The following is a 21,985-nucleotide window of genomic DNA, read 5'->3' as shown; positions in this document are numbered from 1 at the left end:
AGGGGGGAGGAGGGAGGAGCGGGAAGACGGCAGAGTTACCAGGTGGGCGCCTGAGTCATAGCCGTGGGCTGCGCGACCCTCCGGGAAGCCCGGGGCCGGGGCGAACCTGGGCGGCGCGGCGCGGCCGGCGCCCCCGGGGCTGGTGCGCGGCGGAATGGGGCGGCGGCGGCGGCTGCAAGGACATCACACGCGCTCGGATCCCGGGGGGAGGGGAGGGGAGGGGGGTGAGGACCAGGCTGGGATCCGTCACTCGGCCGGCGCGGGCTGAGGGGGCCCGAGCGGAGCAGGCAAATCCCCAGCCGGATCCCTACGCCCGGTACTCGGCGGGCGAGGGGGAGGGGCCATCGCGTGACAACCCCCTTTGGGGCTCAGTTTTCACTTTTTGAGGCTTGGAGATTGCGGTCGATCTGTACCCCACAGATTGCTCTGTCTAGAGGAAGCGGGTTTTCCCTCTCCTCGGGGCTCGGTGGGGGCGGGGGCGGGGGCGGGGGGCGGCGGGGGGCGGGCTCTGCCGTGGGCCGCGCTCTCGGGCTGGAGCCGAGGCCGGGGCGCGCCGCAGGCAAAGGCAGCAGCAAAAGTTTCGCGGTCAGTGGCCTGGCCGGATGCGGAGGTCGCCCCCAGCAAACTGCTTCTGCGAAGTCGCCTTCCTCCTCCCCACGGCATTTAGAACCCGCGAGGCAAGCCCAGAACCCCTCCTGCCCCACCTCTACAGGCACAGGCGCGCGCGCACAGCGCGCTTAACTCGGGGGCGGGGGGGGAAGAGTTGCTGGGGAAACAGCCCCGGAACAGCCCCGGCTCGTAAAATGCGAATAAATGAATAGGAAGGAACGGGAAACAGCGGGCGGCCGGCGGAGGGCCGGAGCGGCGGGACTGAGGGGGAGGCCCTCCCGGCCGCTGCCGCAGCACCTCCTCCCCCCCCCCCCGCCCCAGCCCCGGCCCCGGCCCCGGCCCCGGCGCCCTCCCCGGCCGCTGCGGACTGGCCGCGCCACCCGGACCCCGCGGCCCCGAAGCCGGAGACCCCCCCCCGCCACCGCCTCCGCGGTCCCGGCCCCCCGCAAACCCCCCGCTCCCGAGCGCGGCCTGGGGCTTGGTTGGGGGCTCGGCAGAACTAAGGAGGCCGGCGGCCGAGAGGCGGGGCGCCGCGGAGCCTGGGATCACCTCCGAAGGCCGAGGAGAGAGGACAGGCCCGTGAGCGCCGACGCGAGAGCGCTGGCGCCGGGCTGCGGCCGCCGCGGGGCTCCCGGCCTGGCCTCCACCCCCCGCACCTGCTGCTGCGGCGCGGGCCCCCGCCTGGGGGCGTGCGTGCGGGTGGCGGTGCCCGCGCCCGGGCCGCCTGCCCCCCACGGTGGCCGCTGGGGGCCGGGGGCGGGGGGGGCTCCTGCCCGTCACGTGGCAGAGGGACCGTGAGGCGACCCCGGAGGCCAGCAGGGCTCCCCGGGACCAGACCCAACCTCCAGACTCCTTCCACTGAGCTTTTGGTTCCTGGATCCCAGGCAACTGCGAGTCCTCGACGTGGCCGGGAGAGGGTGTGTGTGTGTGTGTGTGTGTGTGTGTGTGTGCCCGCGCGCGTGTGTCCGTGTGTCTTTCCATCCATTTCATGAACGGTGGGTAGATGGGGCAGGAAGGAACGAAGGCCAGAGGGACAGATCGACAGCAGAGACTGCGCACCCGCCGAGCGCCAGCTCCACGCGAACTTGGCGCGGGAGAGAGGAGCTGCCGGCTCAAGAGCCCGGGGTTGGCGCATCCACAGGAAGCCAGGAGGAGCGCCCGGGAAACCAGTTGTATCTGGCCACGCAGTCCCTGTAGAAGGGTCGAGAGGGAAGTAGGCTGGGGGGGGGGGGGGGGTCCCGCGGGAGTCGGGGGACCCCTGCGTGATTCTTGCGCCAGCGCTGGGGTTGGGGGTGGAGGGGAGTGCAGATGCGGAAGAGATGCCCCAACTGCAAAGAAGCACAAGCGACCAGAGGGTGGTCAGGAGCCCCTTAGAGTGGCTGGTAGATGCGTGAGTAGATAGATGGCGAAGAGGCAGGGGCCCGAGGCGGGAGGGCGGCCCCTGAGAAATAGTCCACACCAAATGTTCATAGTGGAAGGCTGAAACCTTTAAAACCGGATGGTAATTACAGTTTACATCCGGAAAATATGTCTTCTTTAGGAAAATGATAAAACCATCCAACAGCAGCGATGTTAAATTATATATCTGAAGGGAAATTACTGCATTTCTCAGTTGCCATTTGAAGAGGATAGAAACTTGGTCTTTGCTAAATCCACCCACTCAGGTATGTCTAACGTGTTTCCTACTCTTCACCCAGGTCAGTTTCCCAGCACCCCGAACGTTACTGGGCCAAGGAAGTGGCCACCGAAATTTTGCTGGAAATGCAGGAAGGAAATCCCAGAAGAGAAAAAAGGAGGGGATGGCAGGGGTGATACAAACGTTTATACATTTTCTCACTGCTCCACCATAACCTAATGGCTCCGCGTGTCTGTGTTGCAAGTCCAATTCTCTGACATAGTGGCCTGTTTGATTTATGAACCCCAGCGCTCTCCTGGGCGTGTCTGGGGCTAAGACATGGCATTTCTGCTCAGACCTCAGTGCTGAGGGCATGAGTATGCACGTCCTGGACCAGGTCCTCCGCTCACTCACCCAGAGACTGAGACTGACCCGTGGTGTGGCTTTGAACTATTGCCCTAATCCTCCTGGGCTGTGACTGCAACTTTTCCTTGAAAATTCTATTCATTTTCCTACACAGGCATGCAGAAATACTTTTAACTACCCACCACATTCTGCTCTGTTGGCACACTGCCTTCTCACTTTTGAGTTCAGAACCGCCACTTGCTGAGTAATGCTACCTCCCTAATGGGAACCCACAAGATATTTTTTTTCTGAGAAAAACCAACATATGGGAAAAGTTGAGCTTCTCCAAGGAAGGTTATGCATACATATGGTCCAACCTCAAGACATGATTGTTTTGAAACGGAGTGGTTATAAGCGGAGAGCTTTCCCTCAAAGAACTGTCCCAGAAGAGCATGCTTGTCATAGTTCTTCAAAATCAACCTCGAAATAGAGACTGCTTCTAGAAGATAAGGCTAAATGCATACTTCTGGAACCCAGTCAAGGTGACAGTGGTTTCCTTACACTTCCACTTTATAACAAAGCCCTTAAAAGAATTGGTTTAGGACACTTGCTCCTCTGATTCAAAAGCAAGTAGTATTTGTCTGCTTGCTCATAGCTCTGTATAGAAAATTAAATGCTCCAGAGCCTCTCGGACTCTTTCCTTAATTCATCTGTGGTATTGGCATCCTCAAAGTTGTTTTCATATGGCTGTCACAGGTGATATTACAAAACAACAAATGAAATAGTGCTTCTGACACACTCTATATTAAACAATTTTATTTTAAAGAAATTATTTTCGTTTATTTACATAGTTACATAAAGTTGTGAGTTTTTTTCATTTTATTAACTCACCAATCTACCCATCATGGTGTTAGTTTATCAAACACATTTATTCATACATATGTGTTGACAAATATCAGAGTGTCTTTAAAAATTGTCTGCAATTCTTACATGAAACTGGTTTGAACCAACATGGGAAGCCATTTCCCTTGAACAGCCTGTAAATATATCATGACAGCGTAGAAAATCTTCATTTTACAGAAAATAGTTAAAAGCATCGAAATCTTACATTTAAACCAGGCAAGATATCTTATGAACATGGCTAGAGAAATAAAACATGTTTTTCTTAGAAGTATGAATACGTTGTGTTGTTAGGTATCACAGGACCATTAGCCTCTTGTGGTGGAAAATTATCGGGCCACTATGCTATTTAGCCAGTTTTCATCAGTACTTAGAGTTGTATGGTCATTGTCCACACTGTTTCATATCAAATGATAGCCGTGCTCCAGGAACAATGTATTATTATCTCTGTCTGGGGAAATGTGAGATGAATAAAAATAATTCCATGATCCACCAGTCCATGCAAAAATTTAGAAAAACCTTATTTTCCTTCTGACTGATATTTAGTTGACAGTGGCTTATAAAAATAACATCAAAAATGTTTTAAAAAAATCACTAGCCTAATGAATAGCTTGTAGTCTATAAATCAGCATAAACAAAAGAGACGTCTATAATGATCATCCTGAGATAGAAAGATCCTGTACTCTCTGTACAGGATCCACCTTTGTACTGACTTAAGCCACAGCATCTACTCACTGTGATTTTGGGGAAGAAAACAATCTCTGGTTGAAAAAGGCATTTAACCACATTTGGCAGATATAAGTTTAGCTGAAAAACAAACGTATGCATTTCATGGCAAAACATTCATTAAGAAATACAAAGTTTCACTTAAAGTTGCTAAATCACATATGTGATTATGGCCTATGGGTCAGATATAATTTTTTATCCTTGGGACGCCTGGGTGGCTCAGCGGTGGAGCATCTGTCTTCAGCCCAGGGCATGATCCTGGAGTCCTAGGATCGAGTTCCACATTGGGCTCCCTGCATGGAGCCTGTTTCTCCCTCCGCCTATGTCTCTGCCTCTCTCTCTCTCTCTGTCTCTCATGAATAAATAGATAAAATCTTTTTTAAAAATCATAATAATGTTTTATCTTTAATTATATAAGTTAAAAGCATCACTGAAATTTACTTCCTTTATATATTTAGGACACATAATATTATTATGATGGTGATTCATTGGGTGTCAAGTAGATGCTTTAGAAAATAGCAAAAGTCAGGATGTGCTTGTTGAGAGTAACCCTGAATATTGGGCTAGGACAAGACTTATGTCTGACTCATGAAATAATTCTAGAGTGAACCGCTATGGTTTATGGAAATGAATGTTGAATCAAAATACTGTTTTTTTTAAATATATATAATAGCAAAGTCATGTATCTACTCTTCTTTCCTTGGATGTCCATTCTTTTATATTCAATATGTTATCAGGAAATATCCCAAATGTTTTCATTTCCTTTTGCAAGACAAGAAGAGAAATATAAAATAGCTCTTTCCTCCAGTTTTAGGGCAGACGGAATTGCAAAAAAATACAATTTCAGAGGGAGTGATACTGCAGCAGAATTTTTGCCAAGCGTTACAGTTACGATGATTTTAAAACATCAAGGGAAAATGCCATCAATGCTTTTTCGTAAATGTATCATTTAAAATAGTAGTCTTCAAAATAGTTTTCTAATTGACATATGTAGTTAATTTTTCAATATAGGTCTCTTGGAAATAAAGGATTTATTATAGTTACAACTGGCTGTGCACAGTACATGCCTCCTGTCATAATTGCTGTTCCTTCTAAAAGGATGATTTCTAACTGAGTGGAAGAAAAGAAGAGGTGGCTGGAAAGGATATAAAGCACTAAACTTCTGAGGGGCACTCTGATAGCTGTCTTAACACAGTCCTTTGCACAGAATGGCCTTCTGTCAAGGAATAGATAGGGAAAGAATGGAACAGACCCAGACCGGTAAGAATTATTATATATGCACAAGATACAAATTTGAATATTTTATTTTTTTAAATAGGTTTGCTTAGAGACTGTAAGCTGGATGGCATGTTTGGTATTATAGGAACCAGTTCCCACGAGGTCAGGGTACGAGAACTGAGTAACATCTGAGTTGAGCTAGCATCAGAGAAGACTAAGTTAAAATCATTTTAATTAATAATGAAAAAGCACAACAGTTCTTTTGGTCAAAGGTTAAAATCTGATGCTTCTGAGTTATGTATTTTATTAAGTCCAAATTCTTAACGGTCCTTGCTTCACTTAAAAATCATGTCTGGACCACAATTTACCAACATTCCCAATGTCAGCAGCCCTTGTAATCCAGACGAACAATTGATCACTCACCACAATCTCTGCCATCCTCTGCTCCTCTGAGACATGATGTAGGAAATATCCACACTATTGAACCATTTTCACTAACGTAGCTTTACATCTCTGCCAAAACTGTTACGACACCACTTTTGACTGTTTGGGACACAAGAGTTAGAATGGTTAAGGCTTATGCGTGTGAGTTAGCAGTACTTGATCTTCTCCCATTTTATCATTTTAAAAATGAAGAAAATGAGAGCAAAGGAAGTGCAGTAATTTCCACAGTGTTACTTTATTTATAACATAGTAACTGTTGGAATCCAGATCTTCTAACTCATGGTGAAAAACAAAAACAAACCTTGCTGTTCAACTTGAATTCCTTCCCCTGAGCTCAAAGGAAAGCCCTAATCTGCCATTGGTGTCCTTCCTCACTTCTGACCGAACTGTGTTATGCCTCCAGAACCACCACTGCTGAACATAAGTGTCCATGAGGGTTAGGATTAAAAAAAAAAAAAAAAAAAAAAAAAAAAGAGTTCAAGGAGCAATTAAAGAAAAAAGCAGGTGCATTGTAGGAAAAAAAGCACTAGGAGCAGAAATGCCTTGGTACACAGAAAGTATAAGTGGGGAATGGCAGAGTTCATTGAACTGTTGTAGTCTTACCGGAGACAATTACTACCTATTCATCCAGACACACACACGCAACATAAGGAGAAAGCAGGTGGGTACGCCTTACATATAACCAAGCTAAATAGCATCACCTGTTAGAAGACATGACAATTCCTTAAGAAGATTTTTACAGTGTCTAAATGTGATGTGTACAAGTTAAGAAGATTGGAGTCAGGAACTTGGTGGTAGAATGCAAGATCTCTCAATTAGTAAATACGTAAATATTACTTAAACTCTCGTAGCCTATTTCTCTCACCTGTAAGACAAGAATAGTAACATACAGAAGTTATTTAATGATTAAACATATTTGCATACAAAGCACTGAGCCTGACAGGCATATGTAAATAAATGTTGCTATTTTTTTTTTTTTTTTTTTTTTTATTCACACAGTGATGGAAACTACCTATTCTTGTGTCTGGTAGATGGAAGCAATTTCATAAAAAACCTAAGTACCTGGATAATATCTCTACCCATACCTATTTCTGTGTCTATGTCCGTACTATCTCTGAATTTATATCTCAGTCTCTACCAATCCCTATAGTACATACTTCTATCATTAAGACATATGTGATTTTATAATTTAATGTAACAATGTTGATTCATATCTAAGCTGAGAGAGGTTAGCATATATCACAGCCATGCTCAATAACTAATACAAATATTGTGAGATGCTCTTCAAGAAATCAAAGATACTGGTATCCTGACTTGAGATAGCAGATACACAGCAGGCAAGGGGATATGAGCGTGTGTGTGGAAGGCGGGGGTTGTTGAGGAAGAGTTTGCATGGCTTTTTTAAAGATTTATTTACTTATTTGAGAGAGAGAGAGAGCAAGCAGGGGGAGAGGCAGAGGGAGAAGGAGAGAACCCTCAAGTAGGCTCCGCACTTCGTGTCATGGACTAGAGGTTCCATCCCAGGACCCCAGGGCCATGACCTGAGCTGAAATCAAGAGTGAGATGCTTGGGATGCCTGGATGGCTCAGCAGTTGAGCATCTGCCTTCAGCTCAGGCCGTGATCCAGGTCTGGGATCGAATCTCGCATCGGGCTCCCTGTGAGGAGTCTGCTTTTCCCTCTGCCTATATCTATGCTTCTCTCTGTGTGTCTCTCGTGAATAAGTAAATAAAATATTTTTTAAAAAGAGAATGGGATGCTTAATTGACTGAGACACCCAGACATACCAGAGAGTTTGTATTAATGCCATAAATCTACCATTGTGTTGCTCTGAAGCTTAGATCAATATACTTTTATTAAAAACATTGTGGGTTTCCTATAGATCTTATTGGAACGGCTCTCCTCCATCAGATAAAAATCAAATTCATTAATCTCTTTGAGTGATTTCTCTCTCAGCCTTGGGCTAAGAGTTAGGCACCATAGAACAATGCTTTCAGACTATTAGTTTCTCTCTTGGTCTAGTTGAGAGGATCTACAAGATACACATAAGATTCTTGAGGCCTTTTCTTCTCTCTGCATTTTTAACCATGATTCTTATAACTTCACCTTTGATTTGAACTTACTGTGAGGCCTGGTTTCACTGGACCTAACCCAGATCTGACCTTAGAAAGGCCAAGGATGACAAAAAGCTTTGTTTTTTGAACTTAGCACGTTCTAGGTCCTTCATATTTCCTTTAAATTCTGCTTGAAAGATGAAGTTTCATCTTTAGCTAGAAGACACCTGTTGGCATTTTCTCAGCTCCTTAGCCAAATTCATTCCATCATTAGGTATATTTTCTACTTGCTACATTATCACAGGTAACAGTTGTGTTATACTTTCTATCACTACACAACACATGCCAACTTTTCTTCTGCTCAGTAACAACTTACACATTGTCTTTTCAGTTCCTACATCAGTTTCCTCAGGGTTCTAGGGCCTCCAATTCCACTCAGTCCCCAAGACAGTGCCATTAGTTTCAGCTCTTTCTTAAAGCAGCACCTGTTCACTTCTAGGTACTAATTTTGTTCTGTGTAACAAACTGCTCCAGGGCATTGCTTGAAAACAAACCATCAGGAAGAGTGTGGAAGGGTGGTTTGGTTCTGCTCTACATAGTATCAGCTGAAATGGCAAGAATTGAGGCTCAGCTTCCACAAAACTCCCTTACTCGAAAGTCTGACACCTGTTCCTTCTCTCTCGCTCTCCCTCTCCTTAATGAGATATCTTCCTCCCGTGTTTCCACTGTGGTCGGGGCTTCTCACATCATGGTATTCTCAAGATTACATGCCCTTCTTGTAGTGCTTTCTGACTCAACAGGGACTGCAAACTGCAAGACCAGAGAAAGTGTATGATGCAAGTGCAGAATGATAACATTTCTGTCATAATCTGTTGGTCAAAGAAGTCATGGGGTCCACTCAGTTTTCAGGGAATAGAAAATTAGAATCCATCTCTCAACAGGGGAATGACATGGTTGCATTGCAGAAAAGCCTGTGGGATTGGAGATATTATGAAGACCATCTTTGAAAAATAAAATCTGCTGCAACTGCCCCATTGCTGTCCTCAAGCTAGAACACATCAGGGTGAGTGTGAGGCTGACAACACCCAATATCCAGGGAGACCAGGAATGAGGCTATACTGGGGAGCTATTGAAATAGTGCAGTTACCAGCATCTTTTAGTTTAATCTATATCCAATCCTTCTTGGGTTGGTCAACTTGGGATAGTGTTATGAGGTGAGCAAAGGATGGGGAAATCAAGATACAAACACAAGAGTTTTCCTCTTCTGAGACACACTCTAAACTCCCATCCCCTAAACTCAGAGAAGAACAAACTAACACTTGGATTTTTGCTTCTCTTTTAGCAATAAGCATCATATCAAAATAGCTGTTAGCCCCAAGAGAATAACAAATGACTTTGTGCAAGCACTCTGAAAAGAAGACAAGGCATAATACCTACACAAGCATAGGAAGAAATATGCACCATAAAAGAAGGTTATTGAAAACTTTAAGAAGTTACAAAGCTGAGTAGAATGTTCTCTTACCTGGCTACAATAATCCCTTCCTCTCTCTCCTACAGTCCTTTACAATATAACATTGATGCCCACCCCACCCCCCCATAAAGATCATGGAGTTCACTTCTACCACCTAAATCTGGTGACTTACTTTGGCCAATGAGACATTATCAAACATGATATAAGCATAGACTTAGCAAGTACTTACAAATTGGGCTCAACCTCCTGCTGATGAGAATTCTTCTATCATCATTGAGAAAACCTGACATCCTCTTAAAGGATGATACTACCTGGAACATAGATGAGCCACCCCAGGGAAGGCTCCTAGAACAACAAACTCCCAGCCAAGTGCCATAACCATCTGCAAGATGTCTGTGTGAGATCATCTTAGACCATACAACACTAGTTGAGCCACTAATGACTACTGTTGAATGAATGACTTCAGACAAGACCAGCTTTAAAACCACCTACCTGAACACAGTACAAACTGCAAACTACAAAATCATGAGTTAATAAATTGATTATTGCTTTAAGCTGCTAGGTTTTGAGTTGGTTTATTCTATAGCAATAGATAACTGACACAGAAAGAGAAGACATTGGAAGTATTGGGTATGAGAATGATCATTGTTGAAATGTTAAAAAAACTAATGAATGTATTGAAATGGTCAAAATTGAAGTACTTTCTCAGAAGGCATCCAGAAAATGTTAATAGATGTGGAGGATAGACATATAAGATTATACATACACCTTGGAATGAAAGGATTAAAAACATGACAAAATATAAGAAGTATTTCAAGTTAATAATAACATAATTAAAGAATCTTATCAGACCTCAAGTTAAAAAAACACATATGAGTACTGAACAGCTTATTTCGGAGAGAAAAATAAAAAACTTGAATACCAATAATAACATTTAATAAAATCAAAACCAAAAGGAAATTCTGAAACATTAAGAAGAAAGGAAAAAGAAAACAATAACAAACACAGCCCAACAGAAACAAACATAGATCATGTCACAAAAGTAGAATTATATTCACAGCGATCTGAAAAGCATCACTAGGCACAAAAAGTTGATAGAGCTGTATTGTCAATGTTAAAGAAAAACACTGCTTGCAAACCATTGCTTAAATTCAAGAGGGAAAAGAAAGATGTTTTCAGCACACCCAATTTTAAAGAATGCTTAGATGTGTTAAAGAAACAAGAATAATGACTTCAGGAGGATATATTACAATATGGAAGTAAAGGTGAAGAAAGTCTTAGGAAGATTTATTGTTCTCTAAATGAGCAATTGACATATATTGCATTATGGGGGAAGGTGGAAAGAACAGAGAGGATAAATGTGCTTTAAGTTTCCTGTCTGGTTTGGATAAAAAATATAGATATTGAATATCACAAGCCGTTGGTAGGGAAGGCAAGTTTAACTCTATATAAATAAATTAGGGGTAATCACTATATGAGTAGAACAATGTAAAATGTTTGTATCACTTAAGAAATATTCAACCCATCCAACATAAGATGCAAGTAAAAACAGATAAATAACTAAATAAATAAAGCAAGAAAGCAAAAGAGAACTGTAATTACAATATATCTATAATAATTATTTCAATTATAATTTAATTACCATGAACACATAGGGGTTAAGTATATCAATGAAAACAGTGTTTCTGATTCAGTATCAAATGATATCAACTAAAATGAAATTCATAAACAAGATATCTGTAAGGGAAATATTTCACATAGTTTATAGACCTAGAATAAATGATTAGCAAAATGCATCACAGTCAAATATGTATACCCAGATGACAATTTTATTTCCCCCCTTTTTTAATTTAAATTCAATTTGCCAACATATAGTATAAACACCCAGTACTCACCACATCTTGGGCCCTCCTTAATGCCTGTCACCCAGTTACCCCTCCGGCAACCCTCAGTTTGTTTCCCAGAGTTAGGAGGCTTTTTATCCTCTCTGATTTTTCCCCATTCAGTTTCCCCCCTTCCCTTATGGTCCTTTGCACTACTTCTTATATTCCACATATGAGTGAAACCATATGATAATTGTCTTTCTCTGATTGACTTATTTCACTTAGCATAATACCCTTCAGTTTCGTCCACACTGATATAAATGGTATTTGTCCTTCCTGAGGTCTAATATTGCATTGTGTATATAGACGACATCTTCTTTATCCATTCATCTGTCGAAGGACATTGAGACTCCTTCCACAGTTTGGCTATTGTGGGAATTGCTGCTATGAAGATTGAGGTGCAGGTGCCTCTTCATTTCACTACATCTGTATCTTTGGGATAAATACCCAGTAGTGCAATTGCTGGGTCATAGGGTAACTCTACTTTTAACTTCTTGAGGAATCTCCACACTATTTTCCAGAGTGGCTATACCAGCTTGCATTCCCACCAACAGTGCATGAGAGTTCCCCTTTCTCCACATCTTCGCCAATATTTGTTGTTTCCTGTCTTGTTAATTTTAGCCATTCTTACTGGTGTGAGGTGGTATCTCATTGTGGTTTTGATTTGTATTCCTCTGATGACACGTGATATGGAGCAGTTTTTCATGTGCTTCTTGGCCATGTGTAGGTGTTTTGGAGAAATGTCTGTTCATGTCTTCTGCTCATTTTTTGACTGGATTGTTTTTTGGGTGTTGAGTTTAATAAGTTCTTTATAGATCTTGGATACTAGCCCTTTATCTGATATGTTGTTTACAAATATCTCCTCCCATTCTGTAGGTTGTCTTTTAGTTTTGTTGACTGTTTCCTTCGCTGTGCAGAAGCTTTTTATCTTGATGACGTCCCAATAATTCATTTTGTTTCCCTTGCCTTTATAGATGTATCTTACAAGAAGTTGCTATGGCCGAGGTTAAAAAGGTTGCTGCCTATGTTCTCCTCTAGGATTTTGATGGATTCCTGCCTTACATTTAGATCTCTCATCCATTTTGAGTGTATCTTTGTGCATCGTGTTAAGAGAATGGTCCAGTTTCATTCTTCTGTATGTGGCTGTCCAATTTCCCCAGCACAATTTATTGAAGAGACTGTTTTTTTTTCCCCCATTGGATATTCTTTCCTGCTTTGTCAAAGATTAGTTGACCATAGAACTGAGTGCCCATTTCTGGGTTCTCTATTCTGTTCCATTGACCTATGTGTCTGTTTTTATGCCAGTACCATACTGTCTTGTTGATCACAGCTTTGTAATAGAGCTGCAAGTCAGGCATTATGATGCCCCTAGCTGTGGTTTTCTTTTTCAGTATTCCTCTAGCTATTCAGGGTCTTTTCTGGTTCCATACAGATCTTAGGATTATTTGTTCCAAGTCTGTGAAGAAAGTCCATAGTATTTTGATAGAGATTGCACTGAATGTGTAAATTGCTCTGGGTAGAATAGACATTTTCACAATATTTGTTCTTGCAATCCATGAGCACAGAATGTTTTCCTATCTCTTTGTGTCTTCCTCAATTTCTTTCTTAAATGTTCTATAGTTATTAGAGTACAGGTCTTTAACCTCTTTGGTTAGGTTCATTCCTAGATGTCTTATGGGTTTTGGTGCAATTGTAAATGGGATCAATTCTTTAATTTCTCTTCTTCAGTCTTATTGTTGGTGTATAGAAATGCAACCAATTTCTGTGTGATGATTTTGTATCCTGCCACACTGCTGAATTGCTGTTATTAGTTCTAGCAATTTGGGGGTGGAGTCTTTTGGATTCTTCACCAGATGACAATTTTTTTATTAACCAAATAGAACTAAAACAAAATAAACATCATGAAGGAAAAAATGTTGTCATATATTTGTAGAAAAAGAGTATATGGCAAACTGATAGAATGTTCCTGAACATACTTGCAGTGAAAATTGAGCCTTGGATTAACATTTTTCTAACAAAGGATACATGAAAAAATAGTGAATTATATTAAATAATAATTGTAACTTAAGGGCACCTGGGTGGCTCAGTGGTTGATCTGCCTTTGGCACAGGTTGTGATCCCGGGGTACTGTGATCAAGTCCTACACCGGGCTCCCCACAGGGATCCTGCTTCTTCCTCTGCCTGTGTCTCTGCATCTTTCTGTGTCTCTCATGAATAAAGAAATAAAATCTTTTAAAAAAATAATAGTAGCTTAAAATTCTTAATGCAGTCACCTCAGAAACTTGATTAAATATATCTGAAATTAAAAGATTGAGAACCCATGAATATAAGATCATTTTATTTGATATAAGCAGAAATTTAAATCCAATTAAAATAAACATATTTTAAACTCCTAGTAAACATTTATTAAAAATAAATGCATGCTATGCAAAAAAACAAAACTGGTAAATTAAAAGAATAAGCATATATATCAAATATCAGAATACAGTAATATTAGAAACTAATATGCAAAGTATAGTTTAGTGCCACGTAGCTGGAAACCAAAACAATAATATCAGTGACATTAAAATTACTTCTATTTAATATGTGCTTTTTAGATCAAAAATGAAATTACAAGGGAAAGATCCAAATCTAGAATTTAATGACAAGTATAGAGACAAATCTCTAAATTTGTGGGCTGCTATATAGCAGTGTTTAGAAGCAAATGAGGTTTCTAATACAGAGCAAACAAACAAAAACCCTACATATAAAAAACTGTAAGTTTAAAAGAAGAAAAAGAAAGAAAGAAGGAACAAAGAGAATGCTAGAAATCAGTGAAATAGACCGAAAGAATCGGGATGATTATTAAATCCAAATTCTAGTTCTTTGAAAAACCATTTTAAATAGATTGTCTCTGACAAGATTGAACAAGAACAAGAAAGGAAATAAGATGCATGTAAACAACGTAAAAAAAGAAAAGGAGAAAATCAGAGATTAAAAACAAGCCAAAGAATATTATTAACAACCACATGTAAACAAATTTGAAAGCCAGGATGACATGTATAAAGGTAGAGTAAAATATGAAAGACAAACATTTGTGGAAGAAAATACAGAAACTTGGGTATATCAGTAACTGCAAAAAAATTGAATTGTTGATTCTATTCACTACCTCTCATCTCACCACTAACAGAAAAAGAAGGAAAGAAAGGAATGCATACATGCATGAGTGAATGAAAAAATACATTAAATGCATCCCGGGACAAGACAAGATTACATCCATGACAAATTTTACCTCTGCAGACATAATCTAGGTTCTATACACGGCGTTCCAGATTTTTTTTTTTTTTTCAGATTTTTTTTAAGAGAGGTAAAGTTGAAAATCTCATTTCATGAAGCTGGTATAGCTTCAGCATCAGAACCAGATACAATGAACTCTGGTGCAGCATTATCCTCTTGGGCCTTATCCTGTCGGTTCACACTGGCTCATCTTCCACTGCTAGCACGTGCCAACGGTTTTCAACAGGCTCTCTCTGGAGGCCCACCCTTGAGTAGCTCTCAGCCAGGGGGAAAAGTGCAAGCAACCTTCAAACAAGGACTGTCTGGAGCTGGTGTCCCTCACTCATCCTGTGGTGGGATCCCCAGGCCCATGTTTGACCCTGACCTCTAAACTTCCCAGCAGTAGCTTGTTGGATAACACACACACAGATGGCTGATTCTTTTCCTAGCCTCAGTAACTTTATACCCTGATAATACTTCCAAGAAGAACCTCTAAAATAACCACTTATGTACAGATTCTTATTCCAGAGGTTGTTTTTGGTTTGTTAGTTTGGTTTGGTTTTGGTTTTGGTTTTCTTCAAGGGAAAAGCAAAGAAAACAATTGGTTTGGTACCCAAAGTGCTCCTGGGATGCCAATCCTAAAGATGGGATTCTGGATTTGAATCATTCACTGGTCATATAGTAACAAATACTCCATTGATGGGGATAATCAGAAGCTTAATGCCCCCCGTGTGGTATAATATCATAATGGCTGAGGCTTCTGCCTACAGAAAGTTGGCATAGAAGAATAATTAAAACAGAGTGCCCTGGCATTTGCCAGTCACGACTGCATCTGTATTAAAGTCAGGCTGCAATGGGAATGTACTGGGACCCTAAGACCTGTGATGGTCAGGAGGTGGTGGCTTGTGCCTGAGAACTTTGAATATTCAGATTCCTCTAACTCCTCTGGGCCAGCACAAGTATCTCATCTACACATGCTAGAAAAGCCTCCCCTTGTCTCAAAACCGCATAACTTCCCTACCCTCAGGCAAATGCCATGAGGTGGATAAGTATTTTCTCAAGGTCTGAACCTCAGCTCCCTTCATTGATTCTAAACCAATTACTAGATTAAGGTCTCAGGGTGGCTTAACTGGGGAAGTCCTATCTCTTCTGAGGCAAAAGAGATCATCAACCATATCTGGGAATGGATCTTGAAGGTGCTATGTCGTACCCTTGAAAGCAGCATCTTCAGATGATTCACTGTAAGACATTATTCTTTGAAGGCATCAAGGAAACATTCCAGTGGTTTATTATCAGTACCTGCTTCAAGTATCCTTGTCAAATCATTACATTCTGGGTCACGGGAAAGTTCCCTCATATCAAAATCACCTTATTGATATTCATGCTTTGTCCCCAGTCTGGTACCTGCCCATTAATTCCCAGTTCCTGCTACTAATTCTCTTCTCAAAGCAGTAACAGGAGTTCCCCAGTTGGGACATGCTGATCCTTGAACTTGGTCATTGGTCTGGAAACAAGGAAGGTGAGGGAGGAAGTAAATTTTAAATCATAAGTGATCATGTTATCTTCAGTATGGAAAATAACTGTTTTCCTATATTTGAGCAAATATTAGGGTTTGAGGGTTAGGCTAAGTTCAGAAATAAGAAAATGGAGCTAGTCATATTTTTGTTCATGGAATGCATAGTTTGCTAGATTTATACCCAGCTGTCTTCCTTTGCTCCACAAAACAAATTTATTTCCAAATTTGAATGAAGCATTCCTCATGACATGCATATAGCTACCAAGGAGATTCCCCCTGAAATCTTATGCAAAAATTTTTCTCAAAACTGAAAAAGGGAAAAATAATTGTAATAAATGTGGCAGCTACAGAAACCTACAGAACATATTAAGGATGATTCGTGAGAATCCAGGGGGCTAGTCAAATTAGTGTCAAATAGATTATTTGTGCAGATTTGTGATCACAACAATTAATCTTTTTGTTTGTTTCTGGAATTTCTCCCGAATTATTTTTTTTTCAGATGACATAGTCTCAAGAGAAGAGCAAAGCTCTTATATATAAAGTCTCTTCTCTTCACGTTTTTATTTTCCTTTTCAAGAAGATTCTGTATTGAATAAACAGAGAGTACATTTGCAAGGCAGTGAGAGAAGGTCAGATTGATTCATGAAGCGCCGGTGTGCTTGCTAGAGTAACACTTCTTACACAGCCAAAGGGTATGTTTTGCAAAACCCAGGCCAACTGAATTCGGCAGTGATACCAAGAGTGTATACTACCTTTAAAAAGAATGAAAAAGTCATAATTTGACCCCCCGTAAATAGGAAAAAAGCATTCAATAAATGAAAATAGATTGGATAAACAGATAGGGAAATACAGGATGATGATGATGATTATGATGATAGATGATAGATAGATAGATGATAGATAGATAGATAGATAGATAGATAGATAGAAAATGAATATTCATGACAGAATTTAATACCTTATTTTCATCTACCTAGACTTTACTCTCAAGCACCATACTATCCATCTTTTTGAAGTGAAGGATTTGCCTTTCCTTAGGCAATCTATACATTAATTTAAAGATGGAACACATTGTCCTTGTTACCCTTAGCAATAAGGATTTTTTATGATTTATTCTTAGTATATACCTTTGACTCATATTCTTTTATTTTAGGCACACAACTCAGGATTCGTAACTACATACATATGGATAGAGGTGCTTGAAAAGAAAATCTGCTCTTCTGGAATACTGAATGCAAAATAAAAGCCCTATCACTGAAAGCAGAGTTTGGAGACTAGAAATGGAAGATGGAACACAGTTTTTAAAGGGATTATTAAAATCTAACAAGTCTGCACTTTGCTTAAGCACTATGAAATGTAAAAATAGATTGTTCCACTCCTGCCTCCAGGGTTACAGGATGATTTAGGGTCAGCCAACTAATGCAGAAAATTCTATGACCAGAGTGACTGGTCAGGAATGATCATGTGATCAAAACAATGAGACATAGCGACACGACTTCTGTCAAATATTCAGGTAGGAGTCCGTTGAGGTATCTCCATAGGACAGGAGCCAAATGGATGTTTACCTTAGGGTTTTAAGAAAATGGCTATGTTGTCTGTTAAGTATTACTGAACCTGCTCAGGAAGGATAATTTTATACCAATATACAATCTATCTGTATTATACAGGGTAATACAGATGTGCAAGGAAAGAAGCATGCAAGCTTTCAGGGTGGGACAGGTGCCAGAGAGGAAGAAGTAAGACTGGGAATAAAGAGAAACCTTAGAATAAAAGCCAATAGCAAAAGAAGAAGAAGAAGAAGGAGGAGGAGAAGGAGAAGGAGAAGGAGAAGGAGAAGAAGAAGAGAAGAAGAAGAAGAAGAAGAAGAAGAAGAAGAAGAAGAAGAAGAAGAAGAAGAAGAAGAAGAAGAAGAAGAAGAAGAAGAAGAAGAAGAAGAAGAAAGAAGAAGGAGGAGGAGGAGGAGGGGAGGAGAAAGTAGAAGTAGAACAGATACAAATTATTCCAAATAATTTGAGTTTCTGTATTAAATTGTGTCTAAAGTACTACTCCTGGGCTTTTCAGTGTTATAAGTCAATAAGTCTAGTTTCTCAGAAGTCCGTTTACATTGATTTATCATCATTTGCACAGAAAAGGAGTCCAAATTGATACAATATGATTTAAAGCAATTTTGTCTGAAGAAATCCTGCTCTGGTCGGGTTGACAGCAGGGATAGCTGCAGAGAGCCCAGCCTCTGGAGGTGTTGTCCTACAAGGGGGAGAAGCAGACCATGAACAACACAGGTCCTCAGCTGGTTGTTGGATTGTGTGGGATATGCACCCAAAACAAACCCAGTGTTTCTGGATTTTAATTGATTGAACTGATTTTTTTTTCTTTTAATTGTAGTAAAACCACATAACATGAAATCTACCCTTTAACAAAATTTTAAGTGAAGAACACAGTATTGTTATTTAAATGCATGTTATTGCAGGGCAGATGTCAAGGACTTTTTCATCTTGTGTGACTGATACTCTATGCCTGCTGATCAGCTGGCCCCCTTCCCCCAGCCGCTGACATCCACAATTATCCTCTCAGCTTCCATGACACTGACTATTTTAGGAACCTCATGTTGATGAAATTATGCAGTATTTGTCCCTCTCTGGTTTGTTTCATTTAGCATAGCATCCTCAAAGTTCATTATGTTAGCGCATACAGCAGGGTATACTTTTTTAAGGCTAACTAATATTCCATTGTGTGATATATATCACATTTTCTTTTTCCAGTTATCCATCAACACATGTTTAAATTGTTTTCACTACTTAGCTACTGTGAATAATGTTGCAGTAAACACAGGAGCACAAGTTATCTCTTCAAGATCTTGATCTCCATGTTCTAGGGTTAGATGGTTGGGTCATAAAGTAGTTCAATTCTTCATTTTTGTAAGGAACCTCCATTTTGTTTCCCATAGAGAGGGAACCATCTCCTATTCCCACCAACGTTGTAAGAAAGCTTCAGTTTCTTCCCATCCTTACCACAATTCTTATTTTCTATTTTTTTGTTTGTATGTCTTTTTTGACTTTTTTGAAGAAATGTCTATTCACAATTTTTTTTTTTTCCCATCAGGTTATTTGTTTGTTTGGTCACGGGTTTTGTTCTTGCTGGGTTTTTTTTGTTTGTTTGTTCATTTGTTGTTGAATATAAGAGTTCCTTATGTGTTTTGGGGTATTAACCCCTTATCTGATATATGGTTTACAAATATTTTCTTTCTTAGTTTTGCTTTTTTGCTCTGTGGACTATTTTTTTGCTGTGCAGAAGCTTTCTACTTTGATGTAGTCTCACTTATCTATTTTTGCTTTTGATGCCTGGTGCTTTTCTATCAATACAGAAACAATTAAATATGGCAATTATGAAAACAGTATATCTTTTCCTTCAATACTGTGTATTTGTTTATTTGCATTTAACCAAATAGTAATGATTATTTAGTCATTATTGAGAACCATGCATTCTCCTAATCAATTTACATATGGTAACTGATACAAAAAGGATAATTCTTTGAGGTATGTGCTTATCCATTTTTTCCAAAAAGAAAAACTAGGGCATGGGGAGATTGAGCTATATACTAAGGAGCGGATTCAAACATAGGCAGTTTTGCTGCAGAAGCCTTACATTTAAACATTAGATCACATTGCTTCTCCACTATGTTATTACTTGTTTAATTCAATAAATAAATATTGGTGTGTAAATGAAATGAATGGTTAAATTAATGAATAGAGTATTGATATGGTAAGAAATTACTAGAATTGCCATTTAGAAATACTTTAGGAATAAGAGCTAAGTTTAGAAAATTGAATTAACCAAAATACGCTGTATATGAGAAAGAATTTCTATTATTTGTTTATTTCAAGGGACAAAATATCCTATGTCTTAGTTGGCTATTGATAAATTGTTTTATAGGACCCAAAATTGAGTAATAAGGTAATATAATCTATTATTTTTTTAATGATTATATCAGCCTGGAGGCAAACTCACAGCAATTGTAAGCATTCTCATATAAATCTTTACAAGAATGTTTCGGGTTTATACAAATAGGTAGTCACATAGCCACTTTGACCAAGAGGGGACAAGCTTCAGGCTAATGTCAATATACTGAAGATGGTAGTATGAAAAGATTGAAAGAAACGGTTTGATGATATCACTTGGCTGTTGAAATTACCTCCAGAATTTCCAGGAAGTGGAAAATCTATACTATTATTAAGTCATTTTTAGTTTTCAAAAAAATGCACAAAATTTTCTCTAACACACACTAACATTTAGATTTTTGACTATAAGGCTTCTTAAATAGTGTTTAGGTTTGTTTGTATTAAAATTCAACATCTGTGATGGAAAACCCTTTCCAGACTATTGGTCCCTTTAAAAGCACCCCATGATACGCATAGAGGAAAGGGTTGGGTATCAGGAAAACAAAGCACCAAATGCATAATTTGCAGCTAGTAACACCCGAAGCCACATCATCTGTCATCCGTTGCCTTTTCCTAAGTCAGCTTCAAGAATTATCAAACAGCAAAGATATCACTGTGCATAAAGTCACTGCCACAAATCGTGTGGGGTAGCAACTTGGGAGAGGAACCAGGTGCCTGGAGAAGCGGAGTAGGTGGAGGAGAAGAAGTGAGGACCCACGAGGCAGGACTAAGATAGGCTGTGGCATTGGCAAACGCAACTCAGCAGAAACAGGTGGAATGGCAGCAAGCTACAAGACTCTCTCTCTCTCTACTTTCTTTTAGATTCACTCACAAGCTGTAGGCTTCTTTTCCTGACATAATACATTTCTACTTTCTCATTCAAGTTTGCTGGTCTTGTTCATTTATGGATACATTTAAATTGTAGAAAACTGAACAGATCTTTGTTTTCTTTTCCTGTCACTGTTACCTAAAGACAATTTTTAGTATCTGCTGAGAAGTTGAATGATAAGACTGGATATGTCATTTTGTAGACAAGAGAGGAAGCCATGCACGGACCGTTTGTATATGATGACTCGCACCCTCATTTATCCAACCAATTTCATACGCTCATTTGTTGGTCCATGACATCAAAACCTGGGCTGTACAAACTTCTGACTGGTGATCATACCAGCCCACAGTGACAAGGTGACATTAGTGGAATGCAAGAAGGAAAATGGCCATTTTGTTTCCAATTTAGTTCTTGGAGATATTTCGTTCAGACAAGCAAATCTAAGGAAAAACAAAAATTTACAAATTATTGAAAATAATGGAAATAACATTGGAAGATTCTTACTTCAAAAAGTCCACGGTTTTGAAGTTGGCATTGGACCAACAGAGACACCTTGAGCTTCTCCTTACAAAGTTATTTTTCTCAAATAACATGAACATGGACAGAAATAACGTAATCATGAAAGACTTTTAAAGAAAAACAACGATCTCCTCCTCCTTCCCTCTTTCTTTCCCTCCAAGGCAATAGGTTTTTCATCCTTCAGCTTTTCATTTGGGTGCTAACACCCATATCTGTGAAGTTACTTAGGCCACCGTATACTGAGTTCTCAGAGTGAGACACAGCCCATTTCCTTCCTGTTATGACAGCTAAAGATTTATCTATTGTTCATGGCAAACTACCTCCCTTCCTTCATCTTTTCATGAGATTTGTAGTATATTTACTTAAATAAAAGATTTACTTAAATAAAAGATGTATAAAGACATGATGAGGTAAATAATGTTTACTCCAAAGTCAAGATGTGGAACATGATTATATTTCTTTTCAGTTAGAAATTTTGTTTGTCACTGGGCTTTCAGACTTTCTCTTCCTACTGTAATGTCCCCTTCATAATAAAATAGGTTTTTAAAAATTCAACCTAGCAAGTGTTCTAGGGGAATCACATTTTTTTTTCTTGGTAATCTCTAAACTGAATGTTCTCTCTTCCAGCTCCCGATTGATCTAGTTGCCTCTAGGTTATAAACCTGGTG

This window comes from Canis lupus, chromosome 1 (assembly GCF_003254725.2).
Source record: "Canis lupus dingo isolate Sandy chromosome 1, ASM325472v2, whole genome shotgun sequence".
Classification (NCBI taxonomy): Eukaryota; Metazoa; Chordata; class Mammalia; order Carnivora; family Canidae; genus Canis; species Canis lupus.
Note: the sequence above shows the minus strand (reverse complement) of the source record.